The sequence below is a fragment of the Poecilia formosa genome, unplaced genomic scaffold (genome assembly GCF_000485575.1).
Source record: "Poecilia formosa unplaced genomic scaffold, Poecilia_formosa-5.1.2 Scaffold35, whole genome shotgun sequence".
NCBI lineage: Eukaryota > Metazoa > Chordata > Actinopteri > Cyprinodontiformes > Poeciliidae > Poecilia > Poecilia formosa.
The window spans coordinates 1,936,250-1,963,783 of record NW_006799974.1 but is presented as its reverse complement, the minus strand read 5'-3'; the positions used below and the strand labels follow the sequence as shown (position 1 = coordinate 1,963,783).

Genomic DNA, 27,534 nt, shown 5'->3' with positions numbered 1-27,534 from the left:
GCAAGAAGCTGGGCAGCAGTTTTGTTATTTGTAATCATTCTCACAACTTTGCGTCCCAATTAAAAAAAAACATTAAATACTGGAGATGTAACTTTAGAAAAGTTGAAGAGGCGTGAATAAACTTTCACAGGGCAGCAGCTATGGGTGCGCACCTGTCACTCTTTTTGCGCAGCGCGTTGTCAGGAGTTGTCGGGCCGTGACGACCTGCTGAACCCTGTAACAGAGCTCAAAGAGCCGCTGTAAAGAGCGGCCCCTATAGAGCTCACTCACCGGGGCAGAAACCAGCCTCCACACGGGACAAAGAGGAGGAGGAGGAGGAGGAGGAGGAGGGTAGAAGGTGCGCTGGAGGCGACACCTGTCAAGCTGTTGCTAAACATGCCGGCTTTATGAAAAAGGACTGGAGACTTCGGGGGATAAACTGAGCTGGAATCGGAGATTAGTTGCTCCTTTATTGTCGCTGTTCATCACCCAGACCTCTGAGGAGAGCAGGAGGAGGAGGGGGGGGGGGATATGAGGCATTAACGTCAAAGCTGTTTTTAAAAGACTGTGTTGAAGTTAGCGTCTGATCTGTAGGCTCACACTGGGTACCTCGTTAAAGGGCTATTCCGCAGCACACGACTCTGGACGTCCTTTGATCTGTTTTAACTCCAAATGAAAAATAGTCAAACTGGACTGGATTAGTCTATGAAACGTCATTTGTGAATACTTTATTCCATCTATGAAAAAAGTGTGATAGCAATGTTTTTCTTTGCTTCTTCACCATAATATACAGAGTCCATTTTGAAAAAAAAAAACAAAAAAAAAACACTACAGGCAGATCAAACCGGGATGAAATCATTGCCAAACATATTTACTTGAGGCCACCTATGACAGCGCCCACCTCAATACAACTACACGACGTAGGAAGTCCAAACATGGGGAGAACCATTCAACAATGATTACAGCTTTAACAAAAAAAAAAAAAATGTTTTATCCTTTGTACAGTTTGTGAAAACTTTTATATCTGTTTTTAAGCTACAAACCACCAAAGGCCTGATCCAGCTTACCAAGCAACCCAAAATTGTATGGGTGATCTATATCTTTTTTTAAGCTTAAGATGGCGTCCATTTTAAAAAGCCAATCTAGACGACTAAAACCTGGTGACACAAAACTTGTTTTGTTTGTTTGTTGTTTTGTTCTTTTTAGGTTTGGACTTTTTCTGGGCAAAACCCTCTTACATGGGGCCCTTCATAAGGACAACTAAATAGGCACTGATTTATCTGTCAGATATGAAATTATTATTCAATTTGCAAAGAAAAATCTGCAATATTTTAGGCATTTTTGGGGGTACATGATAAAAACTTCAACACTTGGAGTCCAAACGAAGCTACAAATATTTTAGACAAATTGGACAATGTACAGTTTATGATTTAAGATGCATTTGTTTTGGGATAATAATTAAAAAACATATTTTATGCTCTATTGACCAGTTATAACATCTTACATTTGATTCATGATAAAAGCTACCCAACAAAAGGGCAAACCTGCAAAAATATTATACTTTTTTTTTTAATTCTATAACACACAGTAATCTGGAAACCTCTATTGCTTTGTGAAAACTTATAAAATGGACAAACATAATGCTGGCCAGGCTTAATTCAAGCTAGAACACAAAAAGAGTGAATTTTTACAAACTGAATACAAAGTTTCACCCGAGTATGTTTCACAACACTTTAAGAATTCACAACCATCCAAATCAAACATATTAGATTTTAAACTGAACCGGGGCAAATTGTTGTCCGGAGTTATTCAATTTAGCGGAATAACCCTTTAGTCAAACGTCGAATCAGATACCAACTTCAGCGTCTTCCTTTTGAGTTGACGAATTTGACGCAGATGGCACCTGAGCGGTGCGCATTGAGCGCAAACAGCGGGAGAACCGGGATGTAAAAAATGGATGCAGGGGGGGGGAAGCTTTGCATCCACCGCCCACTGCTCTCTCTAAATCCCACGCATACACACACACACACACGTTTCCCCCACGCGTATTAACCCACTACAGAGCGCAGAGTAAAACCGCGGGGTGGGAGTTAGTGCTCGTCGCGGAGCTTCGGTGCGGGCAGATTCAACCTCCTTCGCCCCGCTGTAGAAGCTGTTGAACCTGCTGTAGTACCTGCTAACCGGAGAGGATAATATAGGAAGGGACGCCCCGATGGACGCGAGCAGGAGAGGCTCACAAGGTATGGATCTGGACCGTGTTGATGACTGTGCGTTTGTGGAGGGAAAAGAGTCGGTCCCATTACTGTCATGCTCGGTATGCTTCTGCATGCATGTGCGCTGGTTGGTACTGTGTGCAGTCGTATTGTAGAAGCGCTTTTACGCAGCAAAATGTAAGGGGGGAAAAGTTGTGGATTTAACCTGCAACGTTTAAAAGAGTTTCAAGCAAAGCGAGATTAAAGACGGAGATTATAAATTGTAAAGAAAAAAAAGAAGAACTCCCTCTTACACGATCTTGCCCATCTCCATCCTTCACAGTAGCAGCGATGTGTGTGTTTTTAATCACAGTATAATTGCGTGCGGTCATTCTCCATCATGTTTGTGCCTTTGCATGAGAAAAAGAAGCCCTCCTTTAAATCTGTTACTTGTGCGCCAACTGATGTGCTTTGCAGCTTCACTTTTGAGTAGGACACAAGCGGGACTAAAACCACACACAGAAACAAACAAACAAAAATAAAACACACACACGCACGCACACACACGCACACACACACACACACACACACTCTTTGCACTAAACCCGTCGAAAATCTCCTGCTGGATGCAAAGATATATGCGCAAACGCACGCACGCAGACAGATGCACTGTAAATACATGTGAGGGATTATTGTAGTGGTACATCACACCAAGCCTGCAGATTAGAATAATATTCTCAGGGCCAAAGATGTAGAGAACATGGGATTAGATACATAAAGAGATGGATGGATGATGGATGCATGCATGGATGGATGCAGGGAAGCCAAAAAGACGGGAAAGACAGAAGGAGACAGAGAGCAGCAGAGAACATGAGATTAAAGTGTAATGTCCTAGAGAGAGACAGAAGAGAAAAAGGGAATCCAGGCCAAGTCGTGTAGTTAGAGGGAACTGCCATGGCAGAATGTGGCAGGAATAAAGACGAAGAGAAGGCAGCAGACACTCTTTCTTTATCGCCTCCCTTTTGATCTCCTCTTATTCATCCATCCGAAAGCAAGAGGGGAGAGCTGCTTATATAACTCTCACTTTGAAACCTATTAAACCAAGAGAGGGGTAGGAAGGGGGGGGGGGAGAAAGAGGGGGGAAAAAAAACACAATAACCCTTTTAGAAATTGTGAAATTGCGAGACAAAATTTTGAAATAAACCCCGGAAAGAGGAATAGACACTTTTGTCTCTAAAATCCTGCAGGCTGAACTGAGCCAGCGGCAAGTTTTTAAATGCACTTGGTGCTAAAGGATATGTAAATGCGAACTTGTTCTGCACAGCATGCGCCTGCTGTTAACGCTTTTGTAGGCCCTAATTGAACTCCAAGAATTACTCCTGACATATTAATCTGGTCTTTTAATCAGCCCTTCGTCTTGTACCGTTGACTTGTGCAGCTCTGCAATCAGGATGCAAACGCTGACTGCGGGCAATAAAATACAGCATTAAAATATGATCTGAGGGCTCTGTGTTACAAGCAGAGGCTCAACAGGCTGCAACCGTTTACAAGAAAAACTGCATTTTAGATCATCCCTGCTCACTTCGTGAAAAGCGCTTCTACAATACAACTGCACACAGTACCAACCAGCGCACATGCATGCAGAAGCACACCGAGCATGACAGTCCCCATAACCCTGCATAACAGTAATTGGAGTGCATAGTCTCTACTGGCATGGCTAGACAAAAATGAGATTTATTGGGGGAAAAAAAATTACAACTCAAAAACATCCTTTACAGTTTTGTTTGGATAAACTTAGAAATGGTAAATATAGAACCAAAGCACCACTGATGCATTCATCATCCCAATTGTAAAGAACCACTTGGATCCAATATCTGTTAGGCATAATATTTGCGGCGCCACACATTCAAAGTCTAATTGCTAGAAATATATAATATATTTGGGCACCTGAATGGACTTCACTGTCATTTACGTCCCGTCTGTTGATTTTATTGATCAAAATCTTAAAGCTCAGTGAGAGTGGTGGTGGCATTGTGATGATGTAAAAGGAGGTGAAAATGAGGGCCAATCCCAGCAATTTTTCTATTAAACTACTAAAGCACTGCTACAAATTGTATACAAACCAAAAAATAAAAGCGTGGCAGATCAATCGGTTGAGATTTGGGTGTTAATAAAAGGCAGAGAAGCTGTGGGGGAGATAAACAGAGAACAGTCCATCTTACAGGTTTTATGTTCTGATCAGTTGTTGTGTTTTGATCACTTTGTCAATCCATACTTGCACTTTGTAGCAATGCATCGCAGTGTAGTCCCAACCTCCTTGTGTTAAACATGATGATTCTTGTGTATCAATTTATTTTTCTTATGTATCTTTGTTGATTATGGCGACAGAGTAGAATATAATTAATTATTTATCATTAGTTCAATGTTATTTTAATAATGCTGTATGTTGTGACTGTACATGGTTTTTATTCCTGCTTTGAAAGTTGATGTCAGTGAAATATGATGGATTATTTGATTATGAAATCAAATTCACTATGAGGAGTTTCCTGATGGTGGAAAACCATATTTAATTAGCCTAGGAATACATTACTGGAAATGTACACTGCTCAAAAAAATAAAGGGAACGCTCAAATGACACATCCTAGATCTGAATGAATGAAATATTCTCATTGAATACTTTGTTCTGTACAAAGCTGAATGTGCCGACAACAAAATCACACAAAAATCATCAATGGAAATCAAATTTATTAACCAATGGAGGCCTGGATTTGGAGCCACACACAAAATTAAAGTGAAATGTTCCCTTTATTTTTTTGAGCAGTATATTTAAATAACTGATCCCCAATCATTGCAGTACAACTAACAGGTGTCTGCAACTTTGAACCAGCCAAAGAGCCATTTTGGCTGGTTCATCTCTCTCTCTCTCTCTCTCTCTTTCTCTCTCTCTCTCTCTCTCTCTCTCTCTCTCTCTCTCTCTATACACTAGCATAAATAGTATAAATATACGATATGATTTGTGGAAATGTTCAAATACCAAATATAAAACTTAGAAAAAAAGAATTGAATTTTCTTCTGTGTGATGTTAATGTATGCGAAAAGTGATGTGAAAAAGCAAGGAGTCTAATTCTGTTGTGGAAATTCAATGCAATTGTTCCATGGAAACATGAAAAAACTGCTAAAACTTGCACTTTTGTTGTACCCATATTTAAAGACTGTTGGTCCTTCATCATTTTCATCAAAGTTATTAAGAGTCCTTGTGAAATGTCCACAGAGCCACTCGTGGCTGCAGGTTGCAGACCCCTGAACTAACCATAATTTAGTTTCAGGTGGTTGGAGCTGCTGCTTTAAATTTGTAGCTGTCAAACAGACTATGAAATGTTGCCATTGCTGGTATAAATTGCTGCATGGTTGGTATAAAACGTCTTGCAGTAGATGAGCCTGACCAAAAGTGCAAAGGTACAAAATGATGGATAGAAATGGTCAAACCTCCAATGCAGAGGACTGTACATGAAGCCTGTTTCACAAAACAGTTTTTCTTTGTTAGCTGGACTGACGCAGCTTAATGGGGTTGACCTTACCTTGCCTCTGCTACCTCTCAGTTCAATAGAAAGGTATCCATAGAGCTCAGGGTATGTAAGGCTTTCTGTATTTGGGTGTACAAGGCAGGATGTGGCGATCTTGAGTGATTGCCTTGTAAAAGGCCAAGGCAGATTAAAGAGGGGCCTCGTCTTTGAACGACCATAGCACAAAACTGGAGAGCTGTTGATGCAGCGCAGTATTCATGGTTCTCAGTTTACTTTAGCAGAACGCCTTAATGATGATGGGAGCATGTAGCCATTGAGACATGGTCAAGAGGATTTGCTAAAGTTTAAGCCAATGGTCAGGATTGGGTGAAAGGGGATTGAAGTGAGTTTGAAAGCTGCATTGGTGAATTTATTTCAGAAACAGTTGATCTACTGGGATTTTCATACAAAACCATTTCTGGAGGTTATTAGGTAGTGATTCAAAAAGAAAAAAAATATCTAGTGAGCTGCAGCTGTGAGGAGGAAAACGCCTCCATGAGAGGGTCAGAATAGAAGTAAACAAGAAGGCATCGATCTATCCTGCCTTGTATCAATAGGTTTGTTGCTATAGCGCCCTTCTGATGGTTACCTCCAGCAGCCCTAACAATCTCACACTGGTTACTTAAAGTGTAACAAATTTTGGAAAATTTTCACAAAGTGGGCTGAGCCAAGAGACGCTGAAAGGCGAGGGCAAGCGTGGGGATAAGCGGAGGGGGTAATCAGGGCTGTGGTCAGAGCGAGAGAAGCTCTGTTGCTTACTCATAAACTTTGTTGATACATTTAGCGATTTTCCAGACTCCAGCAGCTTCCACTCTCACCATCTGTCAATACAGCAGAGCAGCTTTGGCTTGTGGTGGAGATTCTTGTGAATGTGCAGCAAACCAATCTGCGGCAACTTTTAGATGCCATCATGTAAATATGATCCCAGAATCTCAGAGATAAGGCTCTAGGATCTTGATGAATTTGAAATTTTGAAGACAAAAAGAGGGTCCAACCCAGCATCACAAAGTTGTACCCAATATATTTCTGTGCAAGTTTCAAGAAACATTGAATAACTCCCATTATATGAATCCATGTTAATAGGTTCCTCGGTGAGTGGGTTTCATTTTAAGGATGGTCCGTATTGTTGTGAACATGATTCAGTCTGCCTCTTGTTGTATTCTTCTCTACACAAAAAGGAAAAGGGTTCTCTCTGCATGCTAATATGCAAGCGTTTCCACTAAAGCTGCACGCATGCTTTGCGACGCCGGGCCTTTATTTTATTTTTCCGTGTGCTTGTTGGAGCTTTGTCAAAGCAGAGCAAACCAAAACGGGGATCTATAAGGCTCTAAACTGTGGGAACCTCCTCCATACTTTGTGTACATGGGATGTCATTTTAAAACAATATTTTGTGTTTCCTGCAGCGTGATGTACAGGAAACTGTTCTTACACACTCTATAAAATCAGTCAATCTATTCTGCATGCTTTAATGTAAATTCCCAGCTGCATGACTCGAGGTTCCAACTCCTCCGCACTTTTCATCAGCAGAGAGGGCATCTTCCCTGGTGGCGGTTTGTTCGGTTTACCAGTGTGTGATTGCATGTTCATGTTCAAGAGCACTGGGTCACCTCCCTGTGGCTGCGCTGTGCTTCATGTATCTAAGTAATACGTCTGCTCTCCTCAGGCGCTTTCACCCTCCTATCTAATACACCGACCTGATTGATTTCTGACTCTGCTCATCTACTGATTCATTATTTTACAAAATACGACCCTCATCATCTCTATGACCTCAATATGCATCTTACTTACGCCTATTAAAAGTGGAGACTGATTGACTGTGCATCACTTTTAAATAATACACTCAGCTGTGTTTATATTAGCCATGACATTCTGCATCAATGTTTCATAACTGAAAATGTATGCAAGAGAGAATATGAAACCGGGACCAGAATTTAACTAAGCAACAATACTTACAGTAATTCCTTTGGCATGCTCCGAACATTTCCTTTTATTAATGACTCAATTATGGAGCTGGTTCCAGTCCAAATCAATTACCAGCTGGAACAAATGAGAAACATTCGAGCTGTTCATGCCGGTTTAGCTTTTGCTTTATTATTATTTTTTTCATTCTATTGTGTAAAGCTGAAAAATGCTGAAGTAAATTGGTGAAGCATAAGCTTTAATGACAGACTGCAATATTATGAGGTAGGAGTGTGCATCATCTTCAACAACCAGGAACAACCCAAAAAAGAGCCGTGTAGGCCGGGACTCCCGGCTATATTTGGACCTCCAGATATACCTGTGCATTAGTGTGTCCAGGTACCCCACCTTATTAAAGCCTGTGTGTGGGAAATGCTGCACTTGTAGCCGGATTTGGAGTTTAACCCGCCCCCGAAACAATGATTTCGTAACTGCACTCTGAGCAGCTTTAGAGCCACTCAGACAGAGAGAGAGAACTGCCTTCCTGATTTAAAGTGAAGTATATTAGGGCTCACTTTATTATCCTCCACTAAGACTTGGGAAGACAACGCTCCTTTAGATGTAAACATTCGTGGTGACAGTGATTAAATCTATAATCAGTCAATTACTCAAGCTGAGCTTGTTGTCGAACTTAATTAAACTTCAAACTAGTGTAAATATGATGTACACATAATATCTGCGGTGTTTTATATTGTAACCCGAATACAGTTGTACAGTTTGGGCTGCAGAAATATCTGCCTTGCTACAGTTTGGTAAACCCAGCCGTCCTACACATTTTTTCAGGCCCAAACTCCAAACTATCCCAACATAAAAATGAGTAGAACGTTCAGCCCAAAATACAAACACCAGTTATACCAGTATAAATATCAGATATTATAAATACCCGTTATTAAAGGACTTTTTCTGAACTTACTGCAGAAATATCCAACAAGATCAGAAACAGAAACCTGTAATGGATGGAACATTCAGAGAACAGGACAGTAAATCCTGTAGGGTGATTTCCCAGAAGCCTCGTACTCCAGCAGAAACAGAATAAAGGAAACATCAGCAAAAGGACAGAGAAACAGACTCACTAAATGACGCAAGCTCATTTACACCTGATGTTAACATGTGATCTGTATCTGTTTAATGATCCAATTTATGGGGTGTCGCATTTACACTTGGCAGGGCTGCTGGAGTGCACAGGAATGTCACCCTGTGAGCCAAACAAAGGCAGCCAGAAGGATCTGTTATTGTTTATCTGTACGCCACACATCATAGATCAGAACTGAGGAAGAGAGGCTCGTAAAGTTTTGGCACTGCGTCTGCAGGTTGTCTCCCAGCTGCAACAACTTTACTGAGGCTTTATTTATTTCAGACAATGTTATCTTAGTCATTTCTGTAAAAAGCTCCAAACTGTCCTGGTCTACATTTTCAATTATCTTTTCAAACAAAACGACTGAGATGGAAAAGTAAAATGATTTTTTTTTTTTTGCTTCATGCTGAAATTACATAGCTGTGGCTCTCCTGTCTCCAGAACATTACATATATCAGGAAAACAGTCCAAACTTAATTGGATGAATTTCTGACATTTCATATGATAATGTCAGCTTGTAAAAGGACGTTTTTCAATAAAAAAATATTCACAACCCAAACCCATAATTAAAGGTACATACTGAACTCTGCGCTGGTACAAAACCAGGAAAGCTGATTAACATGCACATTATCTCCATTCTGCCTGGATTCAAACTGGATCTCAGTATGCAAATGAATTAATCATAGTTGCTGAATGTTTCAAAGAATCGCTTTGAGTATGCGACTGACAGCCTACTGTTAGGTAATCCTTCAACCTGCTGATTCATTTTTAACCTGAGAGAGCCTTTCCAAATTATTTTGTCAATCTGCTTTGAAGAAGAATTTGATCCTGCAAATCTGAGGCAGCTCTATATGCACATTTTCATCATTTATGCTGCCCAACCTGACAAGTTCAAGAATTTAAAAAAAAAAAGATGTTACCTGAGAGGAGTAAGAGGCAAATAAAATAATTTAAAGAAAAGAGTTCTAGTGCTGCCTTTAATATTTGCATTAACATTGGATTCACTGGACCTACTTTATGCAGATAAACCTGGCCCACAATCCCTTGCAGCTGCAACATTCAAAGCAACACTCAGTTATTTTCCTACAGTCGTCCTAATTAGCATTAATGCAAACGCTCTGGAAGGAGGGTGAGTGCGGGCAATCTGCAAAAACAATCTGTTCCACTTATGTGGGTTTTTCACACACTTTTTGTTCGTTTGTTTTTCCAATGATAAAACTTGGAACTGGATTATTACTTTAACAAAGCTGGCCATGTTTATATAGCCTCCTGACAAAAAATGAATAAATAAACAGAAGCCATTTTATTCCAGATGTGGTTGCACAGCAGCTCGCAGAAATGTACACGTCCTTAGTTAAAGTCAGGCTTTTTGTGACTTAATAAAATGAGAATAGGATAAATAATTGTAAGCACAATTTGGAAAAGTAAATCTAGTAAATTTGATCGGTATTGCTCAATGGTTCTCAATAAAATAATATTTTAAAATTTAAGGTGTATTCTAACCTTATAACTTAAGACAGTGTCTGGTGTGACAAACCTGCCAAAATTTCCAGTGGCTGGCATTTTAAAGATTGGTAATCGGTCAGAAAACTGCAATTGGTGCACCGCTAATACCGTGCTACAAAAGAAAATGTTGAACTAATACTTTCTTGCTTTAGTTGCTTCTGTTTTCTTGGTACATGTCCAACACCAGATGCAGTAAACTTGATTACCCAGAAACAAAGGTCAGCCATAAAACTTCAGCTAGTTTGTAAATAGGTCACATACAGCCGACACGGTGGTGGCAGCATCATGGTTGATGAGGGCTGCGGACGAGAGAAATCCTCAAATCTGATGCTGACTTTGAATCAAAAGGAGGTTCGATTAAAAAAAAGAAAAGAAAAACATTTTAACCACATTATGTTGCTTCTCCTAACAGATTTGTTTAATCTAAGTTGTGTTGGATTTATATTTAAAATTTATACTTTAACAGGGGTGGATACACTTTTGAGAATAAGTTTATATTAAGTCTCTTTCTCTATAAACTCCCAGCATTTTTAGTAGAAATCTGTGAAAAGTACAGAAAGTGGGTAAGACAGACCTTTTGAGTAATCGATCAAACTCAAAGTGTTTTCTGAAGTATTTTCACTTGACCCAGAAAACATCGAGATCAAGAGAAGATATGAAGGAGAATTCATAAAGACAACTTCCGTGCAAAGACAACTCAATTGCACTTCCACCACGCTGTGCATTAGCTTGTTTTGCAGCAGGTCTGCCGTGATGAACCCTCCAGAGTGGAAAACAAAAGCTAAAAGCACAACGTGTGCTTCATTCTTACTGAAGCCATGTCATTTAGTGTTGTGATTGTGCTGAGATAATTGTTGCGTTTCTAAAAGTATCTTCATCGTTTCAGCCATGCTGACTTATAAAACACATCCACACACACATAGTAATCCAGTAACCCTTTCTGTCTTCGAAGGCACCGCTGCGGTTTCTGTGCTGACTCTGATACATAAGCCCACGGTGTTTCACTTTTAATGCTGCTGCCGTAAGGAACTGTGGGAAGGCGTTATCTTCATTCTATTAAAAAAGGATGGTCCAGTATTTCCTATGCAAAAGGAGATAAGAGAACGCAATGAAGCACCTTTCTCAGCATTTAGAGACTTCAAGCGGTTCTTATCAGGGCTGCAGCACCAATACTTCTGGGTCATTTCCCTCACTTAGGAAACCTCTTTTGGGAAATAAAATAAAATAAAAAAAACAGGGAGTATGAACGCAACACTGATGTTGAGTGGTGGGCTGTTCAGAGTCTGTCATCATATCAAAGCAAACCCACGCAGCCATGCTGGAGATGGTCTGTGTTTACTTTAATTGTTCGTTTATTTTGTCATCCTGGATTAACAGGCGTTTTTGTTCACAAAGGATTTTTGGACCAACATTATGTAATAATTGGAGTAATATGGGGGAAACAGCCTTGCAAAAGAATCAAACACCGAGTAAACCTTTCCTCCTTTTATCATATTACAACAGCGACTCTCAGTTTATGGCAGGGTTGTCCAAAGTCGGTCCTGGAGGGCCGGCATTCTGCATGTTTTAGTTCTCTCCCTAGTGGCACCAACAACCTCCTCAGTAAGTCAGTGTTCTGCTTAGGCCTTCTAACGAGCCATCATTTGATGCAGGTGTGTAAAACCAGGGAGAGAACTAAAACATGCAGGATGCGGGCCCTCTAGGACCGACTTTGGATTATGGGATTTTATGTGACAAAACAAAACAATTGAAAACATAAATGTGGAAACTGTATTTGTTTTTATCTCTCTTTATTCTGATTAGATTTGGAACTAACGATTATTTTGTACAGAGCCCTGCAGGGGGCATGGGGAATTTTTTTTTTTTCTTTTGCGTCCCCTCGCAAAAGGTTTTGCGTTCGCTCGCAATAATCTACTGATCAGTTCATGCAGCATAATTGAAACCATTCAGACGAACACAGCAGAGACATAATCAAAACTGTCAGATGACTTATTACCCCGCGATAATCACTCAGAAATGGGCAAAATAGTTTGGATGTATTTTTGTTTCTTGCCTACTTACGGAAAGTTTCTGTTTATATCATAGGTTTGTGGTGCCTTTCTTCTATACTTAAGAAAAATATATTAAACGTCAGATGTTTCGCAACGAGATATTAACATTCACGGAAAAACCTTACATAACATTGTATTAAAGCAGAAAGTACGGCGGACACCATAGGAAAGGCTTACACTGTTCAATTATGCCGCATAAACTGATGAGTAGATTATTGCGAAGTAATGCAATAGTTTTGCAAGGGAACGCAAAAGAAAAAAAAATCCCCATGTACCCCGGAGGGCTCCATAATATTGAAAATCAATTATTCTGATGATTAAAAAAAAATTGGCACAGTTTTTTTTTTCTTTTCACCTCTTAAGCAAAGTTTATACAATATTAAAAATACATTAAAATACAAACAAGTCATTCATTCCCTTTTTAAATAAACAGTTGACTATTTTTTATGATTAACCGATTAATAATCGGATAGGAAAAGGTGCTTGATAGGACATTTTTTTATTTATTTAGTTTTACAATTTGAACCAAGTGAAGCTAAACCTAAACCATTTGAGGGGTTTTGGCTAGAACAAAGAAAAAGAAGGTTTTTATTCCCCCCATCTTAAATGTTGTACAGTTCCGGCGTCTGACCTGAATATGTTGCTCTTTCAGCAGTTGGTCTTGGTTAATGATTATTTTGATTATTTCAACCATCAATTCATCACAATTAATGCAAATAATCATTTCAGTCCTATTTTTTACACCTGTAAATAAAATGTAGTGTTTCTTAAAATCAAGAAGCACACCAGACAGGTGAAAAATGAAATTATGGAGTTTTATAGGTAACTCTGGAGGAGAGCCACTCCTCAGGACAACTATTGCTAGAAATCCAAAAACCTGACCAACACAGAATAGTGGCGAGAAGGTACAATATGAGACAATCTGCTGCAAATAACTGTATCCACTTGCAGTAGAGGCATGAGAACTGATTAATCTGGACTGGAATTATTTTTGTAGGTCTGGTTATACTATTAATTTATTCTTTTTCCAATCTACCAGACAGAGAAGCAAACTGTGCTTCTGCATAGTTAACGCAATGCTGTTTTTTTCTTTTTTCTTTATTTATTTATTTTCAGACTGTCCCAGAAAGACTTCATAAATAGTCAACAGAGAGATGCCTTTCACAAGCGGATGTTTTGAACAATTTAGGTTGCCGCTAAGACTCACAGACAAAAACATACGCAGAACACATGCAAGTAACAGAACATGGTAAACTGCGTCATGACTTATTGTATTTGAGTGGAAGAGGGTGAGATCGGAGCGGAGGCACAGAGGAAAGGTCAGATCTGAGCTTGTGTTTGAGCAGGAGGATTGACTTTACAGTGCCTGCATTATTCCCTCATCTGTCCTAAAACGTCCCACAGGAGCCCCTGGAAATATTACATTTGATTAAACACCATTATGAGCTGAAAAAACTGACATTAGCTACTTTAGGTGAGAATAAAATGAGGAAGTAATTTCTATCGAGCGATGAGCAGATTCTGCACACACTGCATAGGACTGCACCAACAAACAACTGACTGCTTGTGGATCTGTCTTTAAAGATGGCTCAATTATGCATATTGACCAAATACATATTTGTAATCATTTAGACCACTAAATAGATGGCGAGTCACACAACTTTAATCAGGTATTAAATAACAAAGAACTCAAAAAATGAATCATTACATTTTAGCAGCTGGAAACTGATTTGAAACCCAATTATCACAACAGGAGTAAAAATGTTCACCTGAATCTTAAATTTTGTACTTTAACAAAAATAAAAACTCAGGTAAACCCTGAGTTATGCAGCTTTTTTTGCTCCAGCTTAACAAGAAATAACTAAAGAAAACGGTATCACCGATGACTGACATTTACGATGAATTTTGCTTGTTACTGTGGGAGGAATGGTTGCCGACTGAGAAAATAAAGCCAGCCATAAAAGAAAAGACGGAGGAGAAGTTCGATTGTGATGAAGAATGGTTCTTTTTTTTTACTCTCCTCTTTTAAAAGCCTCAAAAAGCTGATAGAAAAAAAGCAGAGGTATAAAGCTACCAACGAATGCAGAGCTTATAGAAAAAGAGATCTGTCATTTATGAACGTGTTCTCTTTGTAGGCTGCTGCAGCTCCGTAAGTGTGCTACTCAACACATGAAAGAAACGGCATGAAGGATTTCATCAGTAGGACTTTATAATTAGAGAATTACAAGAGAATATCAGATGAACCAGAATAATAGAAGAAGAAAAAAACTAATGTTGGAGTCCTTCATTATAATGGAAAAAAAAAAGAAGAACATTTGTGATGCAGTCGGTGCGCCAAGAGCTCCAGATTGTCCACATTTCCCTCGTTTCTCACCAGTTGCACCACAAGTCTGTCTGTTGCAGTCCGAGCGCGTCGCCTGCGGCAGAAATTACTGTTGCCATGGCATGTGAAGAATGTAATTTATCTGGAGCTTGCATGTTCAAAATTGTTGAATCTTTTTTTTTCAAATTTGGGGACGGGCGCCGACTGTGTCGTGTTGCTGGCAGCGTTTTTCCCTCAACCAACCCGTTGCTTAATGACAAGCAGTGGGGGTTCAGTGTAATGTGTTTGTGTCTGCTGAATGCAAATAAGTATTCCATCCTCTAAATGTTTGTCTTGAAATGCGGCAAGCTCTTTGCTCTATGGCTATATTTTCAAGATAACGCCTTTTTCAGCAATGAGAATGAATGCTTGAATGGCTCCAGGAGGAGCACAGTGGAAAGAAGAAAGGAAAGTAAGTAGAATGCTAAACATCGCAGAGCACATTTGGATTAAATACCAAAGTCATTAAGAGTAATGACACAACTGTTGAAGTAAAATGGCTTCGTTTGGAACAAAACAAAGTGTCTAAATAAAAGCAAATGCCAAATTACCAGCAGCTACCAAGGCAACAAGGAGTAAGAAACGCTGCCACAGTGTTTTAAAGAAATTTACATCAACACAAACCAATTACAAGGTTGTGTTCAGGAAACGTAGCAAACAGCATGCTAGTGTAAGTCTGTGAGGTTGACCGACAGAAATAAGCAGCGCATTGATAAAGTTTTCATATCCACTTTTTGTGGCGTTACAACCACAAAACTCTGTATTTTCAGTTTTTAATGCTATTAACCAGCACAAAAGCTTCAATAGCAGAAATGTTTTCCAAATAAAAACCTAAATGTGTATTCATCCCATTATTCCCCAACACAAGTCAGCTAATTCACAAAGTTATATTCTTCAAACCTATTATTAAAAGCAACATGTTAATTCACAAAGGGCAGAAGAGCTGCATGTTTTATCCGTTATCTGCCTCATGTTATATAATACTGTCAGAACATGGTGACAAATTTAACAAATTTGTAAAAAAATAAAAAATTAACTAATAATAGAAAGAAACTAAAATAAGACATTCAAGACTTTCCCTGTGAAACAAGACTTCAATGATGGAAAATATATTTGTCTCTTTTTGAGCCATTGGTTTACATGAGACATAACAGTTCAAAGGCGCTAAATTGTTTGATTTCTGGTGGGAAACTAAATAGGACAAATGATGGACCAAATTATGTTTAACAACTTATTTCATTGCAATTTAGAGTCCAACTGTGTGGAATATGATATTCATATAAATACAGCTGTTTATAAAACAATATCCTGAGCTTGAAACGTCTTACAGAGTCACTGATCATCCTAAAAGGGCGAGTTTGGCAGAAACCAATAAATACCAATAAATGGGAGCAATGATAAGATAAAGGTAACTTTGGAGGAGCTGCAGAGATTCATAGCTTAGGTGGAAGAGTACAAAGACAGTGTGATGGGAGAGGGATAAAAAAAAGCAAATAACTAAAGCATTTAGAAGGCAATGGTCATAATTTTTCTGTTTGCCTGAAATACAAAACACTATTTCTAGAGGAAAACTAACATTGTACTTCAGTCCTAATACATCATCCCCACTGTGAAACATGGAAGTGGAGCTGGAGCTTAATAAACAGCAACACTGGAGAAAACCTGTTAAAGGCAGTGAAAGACTGGAGACTGGGGCGCAGGTTAAACTTCTAATAGGACAACAAATCTCCAAAACACAGCCAGAGCTGCAACAGTTCAGATCGAAGCACATTCCTGTGTTCAAACGTTGAAAATCCAGGCCTAATTCCAGTTGTGAGTCTTCGCACCGAGCCTCTTTTCAATCTGACTCAGCTTGAGCAAAGAAGAATGGGCCACAATTTCAGTCTCTGTATGTGCATCACTGATAGAGACACGACTCTAAAACCTGCAGCTGTGCAACACGAACATGTTGTTCTACGAAGTCAGGGAATACAAAAGCACAATTCAGAGGTTTTTCTTTTTTTTTTGTGACTCATTTTTTTGCCTCATCCTCCTTTAACTTCAACATGACAAAATGTGAAAAGGCATATGTGAATATTTCTGTGACTGTCCTGAGGTAGTAAGGTTCCTAAGATCTTACTTGTTTTTGCAGGTGTTAGCCTTGATTTTGAGCTTTAATAACTTTTCCTAATTACCCTGAGGCTTTTCTGGAGTGTGTTTTATTAATAGGAACCAAGGTGACCAGAACAGCAGAGGGAAGACAGATCAGCAGCAACATCAAGGCTCCCACAAATGGCTTCTTAGTTTTTGAACTCGTAGATTTTATTTACTTATTTTTTTTTCCTTTTTAAGCTGAAAACGGAAAAAACAGCGACAGGCTGTAACAGAAACGGGACACAAAGTGCTGGTGGGAGAAAGGTAAAGATCCTGTCAGCTGGATGTGAGGCTGCGTACTTCACATCTTATTGGATTTAAAGTGGCCTATGGTTTGTCTGTCATCTCCCTCACAAGCCCACAGGAAGGACTCCAGAGATTCTCGATCAAAAGTACAAGTGCCGAGCCCAACGTAGCGAGAGTAATAGTGACTTATCTAAGAGTGCTTGCTGGTGGCATGTTGTGCGCAGTGGTGAGAGCGTGTGTAAAGGTGTCTGATCCGTAAATTATCCCCCTCTGTAGCTGCTTCCTACCTCACTCTGAGCTGAAGAAAGGGAGGGAAAAATAAAGGCTGCACAAACCTTCAATCATATTTAATGTGCTTATTTATCCACATACTGTCATAAGGGGGATGCGTATGCACGCCGGGCTGCCTGTAGAAATGTGTGTTACGCTGAAATATGAGGTGCATCAAAGCATCTCTGAGTGCATTATATCCCAAGCCGAGGTCTGAGTAGTTTTCTCCAGGTTTTTTCATAGCAGATAAATTTGATGCATTCCTCCTGTGCTGACAGAAAGCAGTGTTAGGCACATATTAAATCTGTTTCGCACGCGAGCCAGGCCACTCCGTCCACCGCCAACCTGATCCAGGCGACGCTCCCGCCACCGAATGTGCTCCTGTTAATATCGCCGCTCTGCTGCTCGCGACTGAGCAGAGAAATTAATTCCAGCGCGTCGTCGGAGGATTTTACTCACAACTTCAGGGCTGTCAGTCTGTAAAACTCAAGATAAAACCTGCATCAGGCCGCCCTAAGTAGCTGCCAACCCGCCTAAAAGCTTTCATCTCGGACGTTATTTTTTTTTAGCTTTCCTCTTGCTTAATGTGATTGTGGTGGGCTTTCCTGGCCTGTCAAGAGTAACATGTCAGGATAAACAGCTAATTATTTACAATCTGTCTTGTCACTATTATGATGAAAAACAGGACTGAAAAGTTTTTCACGGTAGAGATGGGGAAACTCATCGTTAACTTGTGCTGTGAAGTGAGGCGAAGTGAGCAGGTGAAGGAAGCGGACTCGTGTGAATATGCAGTGGGCACCGCAAGGCTTCAGCCATCAGAGGCCCCCCGGAGAGATGATGCAGTTTATTTGCAGATTATGCATTGGAGAAAAAAAAGAAAGAAATCTGTGTGCTGTCTCTGTAGAACACAGCGTGATGCCTGGGTGTTTTAATTATTAGCTGCTGTGTTTAAACTGAGCTGCCAGCAGTTTTAAAAGTTTATGCAAAACACCCTCAGTGTGTGTCATCTGTTCCTTTTGCCTATCTTTGCCTCTTCAACCCTCCCTGCCACAGCATTGTCCTTTTTGATTTTCTTCGCAGCTCCTCTTTTCGATTCTTTGCTCCATTTAAACCCCAATTCCTCCTCCTGCTCCTCCATCACTTTCTTCCTCTCCAGCCGTGTTTTCTCTCATAGTCTCGTTTACTGCCTCCTCTGCACCTCGTTCCTTCTTTGCAAACCGGCTCCCCCAGGGTGAAAACTCTACAGCTCACTTTGTCTCCCTGTCTGCCTCCGTCTACGCTCCCCTCCTTCCATCTTTCTTCCTTAGCCTCTTTCTTTCGCTCCATTTTCATCTTCTCACTCGCTCTCTGACAATAGGTTTCAGGACCTATCTATTGAAATTTCCCATTTGCGCCGCTTGCCTCTCAGCGGCTGATCACCGTCGGAGGTTTGTCCTGCCTTTACTGTTCGGAGGAATGAGATGGGGGTGGAGAGGGGGCAGAGGGAGTGAAAAGAAACACAGCGAGAAACACCACCAACACACACATCTACTAGACCAGGGTGGTTGGAAAGGGTTTCATGGAAAAAGTTTCTATTTGATCGTCATGCTGTGGCATCCAAATAAAACTCACCCACAGATAGGAGGATTGACTGTGTTACATAAACAATGTCGGAACGGATATAGAAATGTTTGCGCAAACATTTGTAATTAGTCCAAATGATTTGAACATTTTAAAGGATGAAGCCCCAGAGGCTCTTCTCATACTTTATTTTTTTTATTCTCTGTCCGTCTGATTTAGGAAAGGTGGGCTAAGTAAAATTATTTTCATTTGTTAAATACTAGAAAAATAAAATGCATAAAAATAAGATTTTTTCCGTTGTTTACATGCATCTCCTTACAATTTGGTAGCAGTACCTTGAAACTTGGCTCAAATGTTTTTGGTTTTCCTTCTATAAGCTTTTCATAGACGTTTGCTGGAATTTTGGCCCATTCTTCCTGACAGAATTGATGTGACTGGGTCGGGTTTTCAGGCTCTTTTTTAGCACTGAGTGTTTTGATGGTCACTCCAAAAACACCGACATCCCCGTCTTTATGCCACTTTGTCTGTATACTGAGGGTCACTGTTCATTTGGAAGAAAGAAACTCAAGCTTTAACTTTCTGGTTGATGTTTTAAAATTTCTCCATGATGTTATTTTCTCGTAATGCCATCTGGAACTGGTGAAACGCACCAATCATTCCTATGGAAAAACACCCCAATAACATGATGCTGCCACCCCCGTAGTTCACAGCTAGGATGGTGCTCTCAGGCTTTCAAGCTGTTTCTTTTTCTCCAAATGAAGCAATGGTTGTTATGTCATCATCCCACCAAACATTGAGTTTCCCCCGCCAACTTCCCTGTGTGCATTTGCAAATTGTTAACCAGCTTTTTTTAAAGCTACTCAGATAAATGACTTCTTCCTTGCCGAGTGGGCTTTCATGCCATGTTAGTACAGGACTCATTTAACTATGGATTACCAGCCTTAACAAGCATATTTGCGAGGTTTTAAGATATGTTATCTACATTTTGCACCCACACATGTTCGTCTCCTTTCTAAACAGCATGCAGGCTGAACTTTCCCCTGCTGTTTATACCTGCGTGTAACTGTTTGAACAGATGGTTGTGGCGCCGTCAGGCATTGGAAAATGTACTCAAAAATGAGCCAGATATGTGAAGGAACACAATTCTTTTTCTAATTTCTTGGCTTATGTCCTTTGATTTTTCCATGATGTCAGACAAGAAGGCGGCATGTTTCAGGTGTCACCTTAAAAAACATAAAGTCTCTTAAAATACCTTAATTCACTCACAGTTGAGTCTCTATTTAACTCAAAAGTTGCAATTAAGCTATCAGAAGTTTACAAAGCCATGACATCATCATCTGACTTTTCCAAATAGCTTAAAATAGCTTAGTGATTGTAAACTTCTGATTTTAAAAAAGGAACATTTCTGGCTATTGTTATTCCATTCTTTAGTAGATAGAAATAATTTTGGTAATACCAACTAAAAATTAGGCCAATTTAAAATCAGACACAAGTAAAAAAAATGTCTAGAATTGTTGCTTCTTTTTTTCACAGTATGTAAATATTTTTACTTCTCTGTATTTGTGGTGTTTATGTATCATACTTTTCTTTGCTTAAAGAAAAGCATGTAATGCAGTGACTGATGGAATTTAACATATTCTACTTTACAGTTATTTAAATAGAAATTATTTCTTAAATATTCTGTACAACAGCAAGAATGTGCATTTAAAACAGTCTTTTTTCTGTCAGCCAGTTTTATAAAAGGATATCGCTCTTTCTCAAGTACTACTTCACCCATAAGAGAGAAATATTAGGAGTGCAGGGAAAAAAAACAAGAATAAAGAGAAATGAGATGAAAATTTAAGCAAAAAAAGAAAAAAAAAGAAAAGAAAATCAAGCAGTTTGGCTAGAAATGCAACAGAGCTAAAGAGGATAAAATATTTGGGGGGGAAGGACCTTTTAAGACATTTTAAAACAGATGTTACTTAGCACCTTGCAGCATCCTGCAGATTTCAATCTTTTCTATAAGCAAATTCAGAGCTAATTGACCCCAACACAATTCAAAGTGAGAGGCAGAAGATGGAGGAGAGGCAGGGGGAGACAGAAGCCAGGATTGTGTGAAGTGCCACAAAAAAAAGAGTGGGAGGTAGTGTTGTCACAGTGCATAATGTCGTTGCTATCATTGTTGCTGCCTAGAAGAACAAAGAAGAGAGAACTACAGTGTTTGTGTGTCAGGAGGATAAAGTCGGTGCAAGTTCACGGGTCAAAAGTGAACGAAACGTACGCAAGCGTGAAGAAAAGACTGCGAGGGCGAATAAACCGATTCTTTTAGGAGTAGAAAAGATCTTTGCCTGGATGTTTGTTTTTAGGAGAACGACTGCTGGTGTCAAACCACTGATCACTGAGATACTGTTAAAAAAAACATTATTGACTGTGTTCAACACTTTTGTCTTGACATTTATCAGCATTGTGACATTTATTCTTCTAGAAAAAAAAAATGGTGCAAGTTTTTGAGCTGTGCCTCCCATTCCTGCATCCGTGTACAAGGAGACTTGGTTTTAAATGGCAAAACTGGAATGACATTTTAGACCAAATTACATTTTGCAATTATAAAGTCTACAGAAAGTTCAGCTTTACCCCATAAAGCACATAAAATGTGATGAAGCTGAGAAGAATTTCAATATCTCACGGCTACTTACAAGATGTTACACCTCCGAGCTAAATCAATGGGTATAATAATCATATGACATCCACAGTGTAGCTTCAATTGCAGGTGACTAGGAACAATCCAGATGCACCTTAATGCAGAGCCAGTGTAGAGCTTGTTTTGTGTGCTTTTATTATTACTGTCAATAACAGTCGGCTGCAAATCTGGATAATATGCTTAGATGCAGATGAGCAGATGTTAGCAGCGATGCATGCACTGCAGTGTCCTTGATCAATTTTTGATTTCAGTGAGCAAACAGTGTGTTTCACTGACCATGCTTTACAAACAGCATAGACAATTTCAGGACTGGCTTAGCTGAGGGTTGTTGCAGTGTAAGGTCAGTAACTCATAGGATGATGCTGCTCACTGTTTTGTGTATTTGTACTCAAACAAATTGCACTGAAAGACACAAACGTGGCGCTTATTTCTGGAAGTACTTTAAAACATTGGTTAGAAGAGAAGTGTTGCAAAGTTATCACTGCTGTATATTAATACTAATATGAAGGAGTGTTTTCAGACATGTGGCAGTTTCAGCCTGGGATAAAAATCAGCTAATTTTCCATTGATAGGTTATAACTGGTGATCAATCAAATATTAAAAGGAAAAGAAAGAAATCATAACTGATTTTCTATTCTTTAAAATGAAGGCCAGTAAAAGCCTGATTGGTGGATCTTCACCATAAAACCCATCCTACAAACGACAGAATTATTTTACCAAGTATCATCGGGTCACAGAAATTCGACTGCAGGCTGTGAAGCAGGAACACTGTGGTTCTCCCAGAGTTTCCTCTCGAGACTTGATGGGTCTCTGAGGAATTTGTTGGCTCTCTACAGGCCTGAGGTCGTCTTTGTCTTGTTTTCTGTTTGCTGTATGATTTACCATTAGAGCATTATTGTAAACACGTTATTTACATCATTCATTTCCTGGGGATTTCTCTTTTTTTCACTGAAATGGAATGGACGTTTTTTAATGAAGCAAATATAATTTTTAAGATATGCTGAAAACATTTTGCGTTTATAAAACCAAATACTAATATGGTTGGTTCATAAATCAGAAATGCATATTTTAGGAAATTGTTCAGGGCTAAATGATATTTTAGGTGTAAATATAGTTGTTGAAAATTTTATTTTTTTTTGTTGTTGCCTTTCTTACGGATGTATCCATGTTTAAGACTCTTATTTTGAAGTTAAAATTTTAAGTTTTTTTTACTGCTGGGATGGTGGAAGAGGCTAACAAACCAAACATAACACTTTCACAAAAAACACTGAAGTCTCACACTGCTTTTAATTCATTCATTGGGTAAAGTTTAAACCAGGTGGTAGAAGGATAAAAGACAAAAACAGACATATGTGAGCACAAACAGCTGAAATCTGCAAATACTTAAAATGCTTAGAACTGCCTATTACGATAGTTCAAACTCCAAATATACATTAATATACATTAATATGCCCAGTAGACATGATCTTGGCTCTACTGCAGTGTCATGGGAACTTGCAGACAGCACCTCCCTTGCTGTCTGAAACTCCCGCTCTACATCCTGGAGTATGTTCACCAACAGCCCCCGAGGGAGATACATAGCCCATTTCTCCAGGTTGATTGCCATTCGAGTGGTTGCGTTAAGCCGACCGGCCGCTGAGTAGGGCTTGGCCAACTCAGCCTGGTACTTCCTGATCTCACCGATCAGGTAGCGACGGTCTGCTGGGTCCATGTTGTTCGTTGCGTTCCTCACCGGTTTGGTCAGATCCTACTGTCAGGATTTGTGGGTGGTTGTGGTGGTGAGAATGAACGCAGAGACCCAGGTTGTAGAAGAAAATTATGAATTTAATGAAGATGTTCAAAAACAGTCCAGATCAGGCAGCACGGCAGAAAGATTAGCACACAGCTAAATACTGGTAGCAACTGAAAACCTGAAGACTGAAGACGAGAGCTAGACCAACACAGGACTTAACAGTTCGACTGTGAAGGTAAGCAGACCAACGATGAATGATGTAAACACAACGTACGACAAGGATCCGACAACAGACAAAGACAACAGGTGGGACTAAATACACAGGGAGGGTAATCAAGAATGAGACGCACCTGGGAGGCAATCAACGGGGAAGACGCAGAAACAACAGAGACTCAGGACAGAAACTGAACACAGAAAAACCTTAAAATAAATAAATACATAGAAACATGGATCATGACATGCAGGAGCTAACATCTACAGTCTTCCTTATTGTTGCTCCTGGAGGTAGAGCCAATCAGAGCCAGGGAAAATAAACAGCACTCAGAGATCGGCTGCTTTGTAAATGCGCGCCAACCAAGTGTCAACTTGCTTAAATTTAGACATTTCAATTTCCTAAGCTTCAATTTCCTATAATATTTATTTCAAATATTATAAATATACTCTATGAAAAAAGCTGCAAGTAAGTTAATTTTTTGTAAATAATTGGAAGTTATGTTCCTCAGAAAAATGTGCGAATCCTGAACCAGCGGGGGTCCACTAACAGCTCTTTAGCTGTTATTCTATTTGTGAAAACATGAAAAGGAAAAATGTCCATGTTTCTTTGGCATTAGGACCACCTAAGAACTAGACCAACATAAATAATCAAAATTATATAGAAGAGTCAAACCTGCACTGGGTTACATGCTTTAAAAACAAAGTATGTTATGTTTTAAAGCCTTCGCTCTATTTGCAGAGAAAAACCAAAGGGAGTGTTGTTTGTCCAAAAGATATTGATAAAATCTCATCCAGTCTCGATCCGTTTCGCAAGATAGATGGATGGTCACGCATGGAAACATTTCTTTTTTATACAATCCTGAAATAGGCAACAGTATATAAAGTGGGTCAATGACATTTGCAATCGGAAAGATGAACAAGATTAATTCATCATTTATCTCATGTTTTGCATTCAGAGTATTTTTTTTAATAGTTTAGTATTCAACTAATGTTTTTTGTTTAGCATTTGATCTATTTTGTCCCTGACAGTTGTGGCAAAAGAATTACCGGCAGCTTTAAGTCACCTCAGTGAATGCAGCCTAACTACATTAATGGAAGATCAAAAGTCGTATGTTTCTTGGTTGACTTTTTGAGAATCTGTGTAGAAACGTACCTGTGAAGACCAAAAGCCCCGAGACGCAGCATAAGAAGAGGATATGAAGATTTTAATCTTGTTTATCTGAAATTTTAATGTGCAAGCTCTGAGCTGTGGCACGGAGACAGCAGATGTAGGGCTCCCAGTGGCAGCCTATTTCTGGCAGCGAGGTAATATATAAGGAAATAAGTTTCCATACAGTAGGAGAAGTCAGTGGTAAAGAAATGCTCTGATCAGCAAAGTGAGACAGCTAAGGAACAAACCTTCAGCACACAGATGTATAAATAACATTCCTCTCTCGGCTCCAACAGCTAATTTTTCCTGTGGCTGCAGGAAGTTACCACTTTTAATGAGACAGTTTTCATATAAAACCTACAGATACTGAAGATGCTTCCTCCTACCATCAAAATCACGGATTTTAGCTCAGTATTTGAGACGACGAGAAGAATGAAAACACAAGGCTGTGAAAAAGTATTTACTCCCTTTACTTTTTTTTCTTTTGCTTTTCTGTCAAACTTAAAACGATCAAAGAAAGTTTAACAGCCAATAAAGATAACCAGAGTGAATAATGTGGTTTTCAAATTATTATTTTAGAAAGTGGGAAAACAATCCAATCCAACCCAGTAACTGTGTAATTAACCACATTTGGGTTTAGATTCACAAGCTAGGAACAGATGAAGTAGCACATCATGCCCCAATTGTGGCACAATTCAAGAATAGATGAAAAAGTAAGACATCCATCGGTCTGGAAAGGGTTATAAAGACTCAAATGAACCACGGTGACAGTCATTTACCCACGAATGAAGATGTGTACAAATGTATCCAGAACATCTGAAGCCCTGCAAGCCTCATTTGCCTCAGCTAAGTTCAAAGTTTGTTAAGCAACAAGAAAGAGACTGGGTAAAATGGCTTCCTTATTGTTTGATAGAAAAACAAACAGTGCTCGCCAAAAACAACAAAGTCTCAAATTTGCCAAAATGCGTCTTGAAGATTCCCAAGACTTTTGTGAACTTTTCTATGGACAGATGATACCAAAGTTTTAGTGTGCCCTGTTACATCTGGACGTGAAGCAGCGTTTCATAAAACCATCATACAGACAGCAGTGTGTCGGTCGGGGCCAGACTTTCTGAACAACCTGCTGTGATTGAATAAACCATGAAGTGATCTCTCTATCAAAAAATCCTGGAGGAAAAGATCGGCCCTCAGTTCATGACCCAACACTGGAGCTGGTGATGCAGCAGAACAATAATATGAAACATACCAGCAACCACCTGTGAATGGTTCAAAATAAAAAAAAAAGAAGCTTCAGGAGCTGTCTAGTCAAATTCCCGATTTAAATCAGATTGAGATGCTGTCGTGTGACTTCAAACAGGCTGTTCATGTTGGAAAACCCTCCAATGTGGCTGAATTACAACAATTCTGCAAAGAAGAGTGGGCCAAAATTCCTCCACAGCGCTGTAAAAAGCTGACATCAAACACTTGATGCCAGCCTTTTCTTTTTTACCACTAATTTTTAGGTTTAAGGGGGCAATTATATTTTTTGAGCAAGGAGCCAGCTTGATCATAATTTTTAAAGTCCATTTTGTATTTACTTAGATTATGTTTGTCTGATACATGCATCAACAACAGAAAACAAGAATCATTAGGAGTGAATACTTTTTCAAAGTGCAGGACATTTAAAAAGTAGCTTCAACTGTCTGCCCTATTTACTCACTGCAGCTAATTGAAGAGGAGCCCAAGTAGAAATTAACTGCAAAAGGAAGCCAACCCCTGGTGTGTGTGTGTGTGTGTGTGTGTGTGTGTTACAGCGGAGTGTCAAAGTGATGCTAGATCAGGAAAAACACACAGTATTGAGCTTTTCTTCCCTTCAGATCTTTGCTGATTATCCCTGCTTTGTTGCTCTCCTCACCCTCCCCTCCTCTCCTCTCAGTCTAAATGGAAGCTGTGTGTTGCTGAGTTGGAAACCAAGTCACATCCCTCTCACACTTCTGTTTAGCCCCTCTTAAGAGTCCCACACTCCTTCCTTTCCATTTTCCACCTCTACCTTTTTTCTCCGTCTATCCTTGACACGCTCTCTGCCCTCCCCCCCCACACCACCTCTCTTTCTGTCCGCACCGACACCCTCGACTGATTCTGCCGGAGTCATGGCCTTCGGAGCCTGACGAGAATCCAGAGCCCTGTGTGCGCTCTTGTGAATCGGCGTCTGCGGGCGGAGATGAAATATGAACTGTTAAATATGAATGTGGCGCGATGTTGTGATGCCGCGCGGCCGTGTCGCTCAGGCAAAGGTGGTGAAAACGGGCGCGCACGTACAAGAAAGCCTGTGCGGTATTATTCTGCATTACATTTACCATTCATTTGGGTGCGATACTTGCCATACAAACACACACAGACAAAGGTCCCGGATTCAAGCTTCGCTGACTTTAAACCTTGCTCAGGCTGACAGTAATTTCTGCCTCCAAATTACATTCCAATGGCTTCATAAATCTGCTGCCTCCTCCTCCATCTTTTCTCCTCCTCCCCTTCTCTCCCTCCTTTCACTCCAGCCTCACTTCATTTTTCCTGTATAAGCCTCCCCCACCTCCTCATCCCTCCATCTACACCTCTATTTCACTCCACGTGTCTCTTTCTCCTTCTCTCCTCTCCCACTCTCCTCTCCTCCATCACTTATTTTCTCGTTTCCCCCCACACTCCTTCTCCCTGGCGCTGGCTTGGTAAATGAGAAACAGGGAGGCTGAGATGGGGAGGTTACGTGTGCGGGGTAGTTAAACAGTAACATACACATAAATCCACACAGATGCAACCCCCTACACGCGCGCACACACAACACAATGTGTAAATACACACACGGGTGAGCACACACCCGCAGTCAAAC

The 27,534-nt window shown here is 39.9% G+C and overlaps 2 protein-coding genes across 9 annotated transcripts in view; one reads left to right on the top strand and one right to left on the bottom strand.

The window, feature by feature from the left end:
- The window catches only part of macrod1 (mono-ADP ribosylhydrolase 1), a 175,420-nt gene that overhangs the window by 100,723 nt on the left and 47,163 nt on the right, over positions 1-27,534 (bottom strand). The gene's annotated exons all lie outside the window — the stretch shown is intronic.
- Positions 1-27,534, top strand: part of flrt1b (fibronectin leucine rich transmembrane protein 1b) — a 55,963-nt gene that overhangs the window by 6,094 nt on the left and 22,335 nt on the right. Inside the window, exon 1 of one of the 5 annotated variants that reach the window (XM_016670587.1) lies at positions 92-2,219. The exons of the other annotated variants lie outside the window; for them this stretch is intronic. The gene's annotated coding sequence lies outside the window, so the exon portion shown is untranslated. Of the gene's footprint in view, positions 1-91; positions 2,220-27,534 lie in introns of those variants that run through there. 5 annotated transcript variants of the gene reach the window in all.